Raw genomic sequence first — 8,652 nt, 5'->3', positions numbered from 1 at the left:
TGACTCTGATTAAAAAAAACGTTAAGAAGACTTGTAATAATTTAGGGTAAAGAAAAGTAATAATATATCATCATAAGAAGAAAAAAGAAAAAAAAACTTAAAAAGTATTTTTGTAGAGAAGAAAAAATTGCCACAGCTTCATTGAAGGTGATATAATGGGTCACTTGGATGAACCCTAGCTTTACAGTCTCTCTCTTTATAGAGAAGGAAAAAATTGCCACAGCTTCATTGAAGGTGATGTAATGGGTCACTTGGATGAACCCTAGCTTTACAGTCTCTCTCTTTATAGAGAAGAAAAAAATTGACACAGCTTCATTGAAGGTGATGTAGTGGGTCACTTGGATGAACCCTAGCTTTAGTCTCTCTCTCTCTCTCTCTCTCTCCCTGTGTGTGTGTGTGAACTGATATCTTTGGGCAATATGGACTCTTATCTCAAAATAAATCCCAACACTGACTAATATTTGAGTCGATCTATACTCTATAGAGTAAGAGCTATCAGGTAAGCAATAGAAGCAATAGAAGCAATATAAGTAGGGAAAAAAAAAAAAGTTGGTGTGGGGTGACAGATAGAGAGTGAGCACGCAGAGCTTCCAGCATGAACCTCCATGCCAGAAAAACCATGTGTGCTCACTCTCTTCTGTCACCTCCCTTGATAAACCAGGTTAAGAAGCAAAAGGAACTGTCACCTGTGCACCAAAAGAGAACTGAAGCTAGCCATCTTCTCATCTTCTACCTTCTCACTGACAGCTCAAACTCAGTGAAGGAGATAGAGCTTTGATCTGATTTTCTGAGGAACAAGTGAAGGTGTCTCATGGGGTTTTATATTAGAGGGTAAGAGTGGTGGTGATGGTCTCATTTACGTATGGAATAAATTTATTTATCTCCTATTGGTTTCTCTCCTAATAGTTTAATGATAAAACTTAAAAAGAACCCTTAGAATGAGAAGATTACCTTTTTCTCAACTATCCTCATTTACTCAATTCCTTTTCCCAATGTGTCTTGTAATTCTAAATTTCCAATCCACCCTTACTCCCCATGCCTCTCTGACCCCCTCTCTCTCTCACGTCACCTCCCAATTCCACCTCTTGCATGTTCTGCAGCTCTCTCTCTCTCTCTCTCATTGAATTCAATAGCTTATCACAGAACATCCCAGAGAGAGAGAGAGAGAGAGAGAGAGAGATGAGGGTAGGCTTATCTAGAATGGGTTATAGAAAATGAGTTAAAAGACTTGCACTCCATGAGAGAGAGAGAGAGAGAGAGAGAGAGAGATGGAGATGGTAGACTTATCTAGAATGGGTCACAGAAAAAGAGTTAAATTACTTGAGTTGAGCTCCATGCATGTGGCAAGTATACAACGATAGGAGGATGAAATTTCCATCCTCCCACATAATGAAATGATGACAAGTATGCTTTAAAAAAATAATAAGAAAGGATGAAATTTTCATCATCAATTAAATTTATTAGGATTAAATTTTTCTCAAGCCACACAACGAAGGAGGAATACTTTCATCAATCTTCTTTTATCTATGACCTAATAAACGAATGGAACAATGGATAACAATTTTGACCTCCAACATATAAGAATTAAAGTATATTTATGATGACGAAAGATTTGTGAGTGAACCCTTTATCACCATTAATGAAGGAAAACTTTCACCAAGTTATTATACTAGTAGAACTCGTAAACTAGTGCCTTAGAGAACAACTTTTAATCAATGGTGTCCCAAAATTAATAGACAAGTAGATTCACACAAACTAGTTCTTTCGTTAAGTAGAAGGAATATTATCTTCCAATGTGGCTGATGATGTCAAATAAGAAAAAGGGGGAAAAAATTTACTTATATTTATCTAGGATTAATTTATGAAACAATTAGCCAACCAAAGATGGACAAGTCCTTGGTAACATATGCCTATTGCCCACGCGAAGATTTATCATAACTAAAAAGTGACTTTAAGTATATATGCTTCATATTATTAATTATAAATTTCAATTACTCCAAGAACCATCAGAAATAATGTTGATTCCAATCACAAAATAAAATATTGTTTGAGTGACTTCATCAGTTCATCCCCTTTATTTTCTGAATTAATATAATAATTAGATAGATGTAACACCCATGTATATGTAGTTTAATTTAAAAAAATTAATAAAAATGTTATAATTATCAAAACTGCTTTGAAGATGCATGCATTCATAGTATAAAATGATTTGAGGATTTTAATTAAGCTAATGATATTATATAGCATAAAGTGAGATGGGGTGAGGTTTATAATCCTTAATCCACTCCTACTTTTTGATCCTCTACACATGCATGACTCATGCCTCATTGGGACCATCCAATTGACTACCCACCTTCTTGAATCCTCTAATTCTATAAGCCAAAATGTTAGCAATACGATGTGTACAGTCAACAGGAAAGGAAACCAGTTGATTAGTTATTTTGGGTTTAAAATCTAGTTCAAATCATCTGGTCAAACCTAGTTTTAGAAAAACTTGTCACCTCTTCAATTCTTTATTTTTAGGTAGATTCCATTAATTTGCTTTGATTCCCTTTTCTTTGTTAACTGCTAACTTCACAAAGGATCTGTCTGGTTGGATTCTTTTGCATAGAAGTTGAAAAGTGAAGTGAAATTCTTGCAGGATTTAAGTAAGAGTAAATATGTTTGTAATCAAGATCATTACAACTGACTATCTATGTCACCTTTTATTTCTTTTCTTTTCTGTTCTTGACTACATATTAGTGTCACAATTGTATTATCCAATGTTTACAAAAAAAAAAAAAGTTGTATTATATATCCAATAAAGCTTAAATGGTAAAGGTAGAAATATCACCACAAGGAATTTTTACCATTAAATGTATTTATTTTATTAAGAAAAAGTTAAAGATATATCACTTAGGTAGAATTTTTTTAAGTTCATCTTCAGAAGCATTATATTTTACCACTATAGAAGATGGAATAATAATGTAATTAGCAGTAATTATATTTTACCATTGGTTAAAAAAACACCTACCGCTACAAGTATCGAACTCTCGATCATCTTATTGTTATTAGTGTTGCTAGTTTTAACCTCCTTAGTAATGAAGCTAGATGGGCAATTATTATTTTATATTGAAGGCAATTTATTTTTATTGGATTGAATTATGTTTTTATATGAAGCAAGTTTGAAGCTGAAACCAAGAGCTTGCCACAAAGATTCAATTGGCCATCAAGGCTGGCATAGAGAAATAATGTAATGCAGTTTTGGGTGATGTTATGAACTTTTTTACTTTCTTTATGTAATTAATTTATGGACAAGATATCATTAGTTCAGTATCTGGCCATGTAGCCCTATAGTAATACGAAGGCCAAGGAGACTACGTGTAGAAGCATCAATAAGGATGTTATTTTCTGATTTTTCATGGGGTCAGGTGATAATTTTACACCCTCTTGTCTCTAGGACAAGGTCCATGTGACTAGGTAGTGTTCTTTTCCCTTATTATTATTATTATTATTTTTATTTTTTTACTTCAATTTAATCTTACATTTTTTTTTTAGTGGAGGGAGGGGAATGGGTGAGGGAATTTGGTGAGTGGTTAATGATGACCGATGGAAATCGTCATTAATTATTTTAATCCCTTATATGCTTTGGACTAATAAAAAAGTCAAAAATTTCCTTCACCCACCACCCAAATAGTGGGTTTCAAGAAAGTAGTAAAATGGTCCCCTTATTCTTATATGGAGGTGTGGGCTTTTGTTCAGGCTTTGAATATCACTTTCCGTCATTCTAAGATGATATAGAAATGAGGGCAATGAAATGAAGGGGGTGCTTCCACGCAACCCCCCCCCCCCACCCCCACCCACCCACCCACCCACCCACCTACCTACCTTCCTTCCTTCTCCCTTCATTTGATTCCTGTAGCTTTACTTTCATAGTTATATATAGAAGACCTTTTAATTAAATCTCCATCTGATTTGGGACCCCATTATGCTAAGCATCTCTTACAATTGGTTGTGCAATGCTGTATATGTTATAATCTCATATCAGCTTATGGCGATTGATCTCACATTGATTTTCTATGAGAATTGATATGGGTTGATATGATCTTGGGTTCCCTCACTTTGTAAGTCGGTTCATGGGATTGAGTTCTTTCAGGACCATAATAGTGGTATCAGAGCAGTCAATACTCGGCTCAACCCTCACGCGAAAGGGGCGACCTAGTACCAGAGTGAGAACCGCTAGAAAAATGCTACCTTCCACCAAGTAAAAACCTTGGAACAGAGTGAAAGCCGTTTAGAAAGTACTACTTGATCCAGAGTGAGCCACCGTGGACGTCGGGTTCGGAAGCGTAGTGGTATATTATGATCCCATATCAGCTTATGAGGGCTGATTATAGGAAATCAATGTGGGTTGATATGGTTTTGGGTCTCCTCACTTTGTAAGTCAGTTTATAAGGTTGAGTTCTTCGAGGACCATAACAGGTGTATGAATTCCTCTCAATTCCTACTCAGTTCTCTCTCCCTAAAGGTTATAGGTTTTAGTATTGATATGCTCTCTCTCTCTCTCTCTCTCTCTTTGTTTATACCCTAATTTGGAGTATATGTTTTCTAGAGTCTGGATTAGTTCCCAAGTTTCACTACCTACATAGAATTTTACAGTAAAAAAGGTACCCGAACCACAAGTCGAAACAATTAATATATCATTGACTCATAGTCTAAAACCCCATGAACAGTTAGATGGTGGAATCCCATGTGAGAGGAGGGTATCATATTCACCAACTTAATAGGGGCTTAATAGGGCTTAGACATGTGGCTTCATGGGTATATGGATATTGACGAGAGCATGCTTAGAGTCAGCCACGTGGTGAGACACTACAACCCATTTTTCTATGGTTGCAACTTGGTAATGGCCAATGATAAACTATATTAATGGCGGTCCATGCTGCTTAGATAGTGAAAAAGTTCACCCACGTCAGATTCTTTCTCCAATGCTCTCTCACGTACACTTCTTTTATCTAAATTTATAAGGGAAATTAATCATAAAAGCATAAGAAAGTGATTACAGTTTTAAGTGATCATTCCATTCATTGCCTCTAATGTGATTCTGTTTCCCACCCCTCCTTCCCCTCTTTTGTTTTTTTTCCTTCTTTGGAGATTGAAGCTTAATTAAGCATAAAGCTAATTCTTTTTTTTCCCCTTCTCTTTTCTTTTTGTTCTCCTCCTTTCGGGATTAAATCATAATCAAGCATAAAGCTATTTTAGTTAGTTTATCTTAATGATCATGGTTTCGGATATCGAATCTAATTAATATAGAAATAGCCGTTTCAAAGAATTCTGATTAATGCGAAAATGACTGATTCAAATGATTCTGATTTATGCTTATTCCTGCAACATATTTTAGAATTGGCTATACATGCTTTCAATCTTCATTTTTTTTTTCCTCCATATTTTAGTCAATAAAATAGTAAAAACCTGTAAAACTTATCTCTTGATATAAAATCCTTTAAGTCTTTTGAATCAAAAACTTCAAAAAAATAAAAACATAGATTTATGAAGATTTTTGTTTATTTCCAATTTCTAGGGGTCTAGCCAATTTTTATCTAGGTTTTTAAATCTTGCTAATGATTCAATCCCTTTCACATGGGTAGTGCTCCTCCTTGCCACTTTGAATTTAGATCTGGGAATAGATGTGGTCCTAGAATTCAGATGTCCGAGAGTATTCTTGAGCTGATGGTGCATGTCACTGATTTTTTTTTTTTTTGGTTGGCCCCTCCTCTATGTCTCATGTGTTATATATAGTGAAGATTTAAAGAGTGTTATAAAATGAGGAAAATAGAAAGTGAAGTAAGGAATGTGAAGAGGAAAGGAAAGAAAGCATGAAGGAATCTTTTTTAGGGTTTTGTGGTACAATAGAACAGAATCTTCCTCTTCTCCATCGATTTCTTTTGCAGCTTGAGCTTAGTGTTGGAGGGTACATTCTTACTATTCTCTTGACGATAGATATGTAATTGGTTTTGCAGTTATATATATGGAAAGTTGGACGTGAGTAGTAAATTATTATTATTATTATTATTATTATTATTATTATTATTATTATTATTATTATTATTAATTATTATTATATTTATTATTATATTAATTATTATTATTATTATTATTATTATTATTATTATTATTATTGTTGTTATTATTATTATTATTATTATTATTATTATTATTATTATTATTATTATTATTATTATTATATGATTTACATGTTATATATCAGCAAGGCAATATGGGTAATTATAGGAAACGAGTATAAGAAATTATAATTGAGTGGATCTACTGAAAGTTGTGAGAATTAATTGTAACTAGTAGGAGTGTGGGTTGTCAAGTGTTATCATATGTGTCTATTTATTTAGTAGAAGATAATGGTAGTAAATGAATTCCTAAATTGTCTTTAAGGCAGAGGTAGGCTTTTTTATCTAAGCAAGATGCCCGTAAAGCCAAACATTTCCCCTATCTTTTCTCCTATCTTTTGTATTCTTATTATTTATTTATTTATTTTATCATATTTTCTCTTATATTCCCCTTTGCACGTAACACTGTATAACTCAACTAGTTGTGATCATAGTTAGCAAATTCGGATTCGGGAATTATTCGGACGGAGAATTATTCGGAATAATTTGGACCATTAATTTAAGGATTCGGTCAAAAAAGCGGTCAAAAAATCTTATTGGGGTTTTTTTTTTTTTTTTTTAATTGTTTTTTTATTTTTTTATTTTTTATTTTTGGTTTTTTTTTTAAAATAATGTTTAAATGGACCGAATAATTCGGTTTAATTCGGATTCGGTCCGAATTATTCGCGATTTATATTCATTTTGGAAAAAGTCGCGAATTTTAAAGAATTTTATTTTTAATTCGGATTCGGTCCGAATTTTTGATAAAATTCTTTAAAATTCGGTTCGGCCGAATAATTCGCGAATTATTCGGCCGAATTGATAACTATGGTTGTGATGTGCGTGCGATGAATCCTAAATGATGACAGGGGATTGTAAAAGAGGTTTCACTAGTAAAAGTATATTGTTGAAGATATCCATTAATTTCATATTTAGCCATCAAACTCTTCTTCAACCGAGGATACTCATAATCAAGTTGAAGTACTTGTTGATGTCTTCAAGATTTCTTCTTCTTCTGTGAGAATGTTAAGTAAGAGAGAATCTGGTCCCCCCTCAAAGAGGCCACTCAAAAGACACTTAGGAGGGTCTTCTATATTATCTGATACTATGGAAACGTTGTGCCTAGTAAACTAATCTACGTTGTTAATATTTAAGTACATCAAAATGGAACTACGTGTCAGAATCAAGTATGTTCTTCACTAAAGGCATGATGGACAAGTTGACCTTTTTATGAAATTTCTGTTGTTATTAATAAGCTAGATATGTGGGTTTTTTTTCTTTTTTTTTGTTAACCAAGATGTCCAAGCCAGCTTATGCACACCTCGGCTAATTCTCGGGGGAGACTAGCAATACCATGATTTTACAAATCGGATTGGATCAGATCCATCAAAATCAATTTCGATACCAATCCACTTGTACAATCTAAGGGTAAAATTGTTCAAAAAAATCGATTAAAAAAAAAAATTTATACCCATACCGTTAGTCCAATCCAATATGATCCGGATGGTATTTTTGACTAAATCAATCTCAAGACTGATCCCTAGTTTAAAACCTTGTGTAACACATCCAAAGGGCAGCCTAAATGATCAAATTAGCTACAAGAGAAGACATAGCAACCAGAGTTGAAAGGAAAGATGGTTATTGTCACATGTCATGCTGCTATTGGAGCACAGCCACACGCAGTCCAATTAGTGACCTGGCGCTAGCATTTCCCTAGCCACCCATCCCACAATATTGGCCAAAAAAATCCTCTGCCGCGGGTGCATCCGTGCGGCGAGGATCGGATGGCCGGCCTGGCATTGAGGCATGTGCCGATGTCGTCTTGGCCGTTGGATCCTCGTGGCACCGCCGCACCACGGCAGAGGATGAAAGTCCCAATATTTGAGGGATGTTCATCTACAGTATATCATGAGATACATCATCCTCAAGAATACATTCTAATACCTAATTGCTTTTTTGAGTAAGATTTTGTTCACCCTTTATGGTAGGTGAAGAGAGAATTTCTTCATCCACAGTGATTTGACACTATGATTAAACTCAGGGAAGAGTGTCACTATTAACTCTCGCCCAGTGTTTTTAAAGGTCCAAAATATCCTTCTCTAGTCCAATAAGAGATTCAGAGAGATGTTCATAACAGATTCGAGGATATTCTATACTCGAGCTGGAATTTTCATTTGGTAGACGTTCAACTTCTTGCGAGATAGAAAGGCATTAAATTTCCTTTGCTACTTCCAAACTGAGTGGTTCAAAGCCCATCCGCAACAGATTCGCACTTCTCACCAAAGGAGAGCAAATAAAGAATGCTTGTAAAGCCAGCCAAACTCTAGACTACAGGAACTTCTACAGAACCTAATGGCCAATTATTTGATTCAATTGTCCACCTGAGCAATAAGAAATTCACATTAAAGCTCACCTATTCACCAAATTAAAAAAGAGCTTAAGCTAATTCTTCCACTTTTTTTGGAGAGGTGGGTGGAGGGGGGGGGGGGGGTTGGCCTTTACACTTTACAAA

General features: G+C 34.6%; 1 long non-coding RNA gene across 1 annotated transcript in view; it reads right to left on the bottom strand.

Moving 5' to 3' along the window:
* LOC122072094 overlaps window positions 1-818 on the bottom strand; it is a 1,540-nt gene extending 722 nt beyond the window's left edge. Inside the window, exon 1 of the long non-coding RNA XR_006138330.1 lies at window positions 687-818. This is a non-coding gene — a long non-coding RNA (uncharacterized LOC122072094). The remainder of the gene's footprint in view (window positions 1-686) is intronic.
* Window positions 819-8,652: the final 7,834 nt, after the last annotated feature.

This window comes from Macadamia integrifolia, chromosome 2 (genome assembly GCF_013358625.1).
Source record: "Macadamia integrifolia cultivar HAES 741 chromosome 2, SCU_Mint_v3, whole genome shotgun sequence".
Taxonomy (NCBI): domain Eukaryota; kingdom Viridiplantae; phylum Streptophyta; class Magnoliopsida; order Proteales; family Proteaceae; genus Macadamia; species Macadamia integrifolia.
Note: the sequence above shows the minus strand (reverse complement) of the source record. Positions and strands in the feature narration are given on the sequence as shown.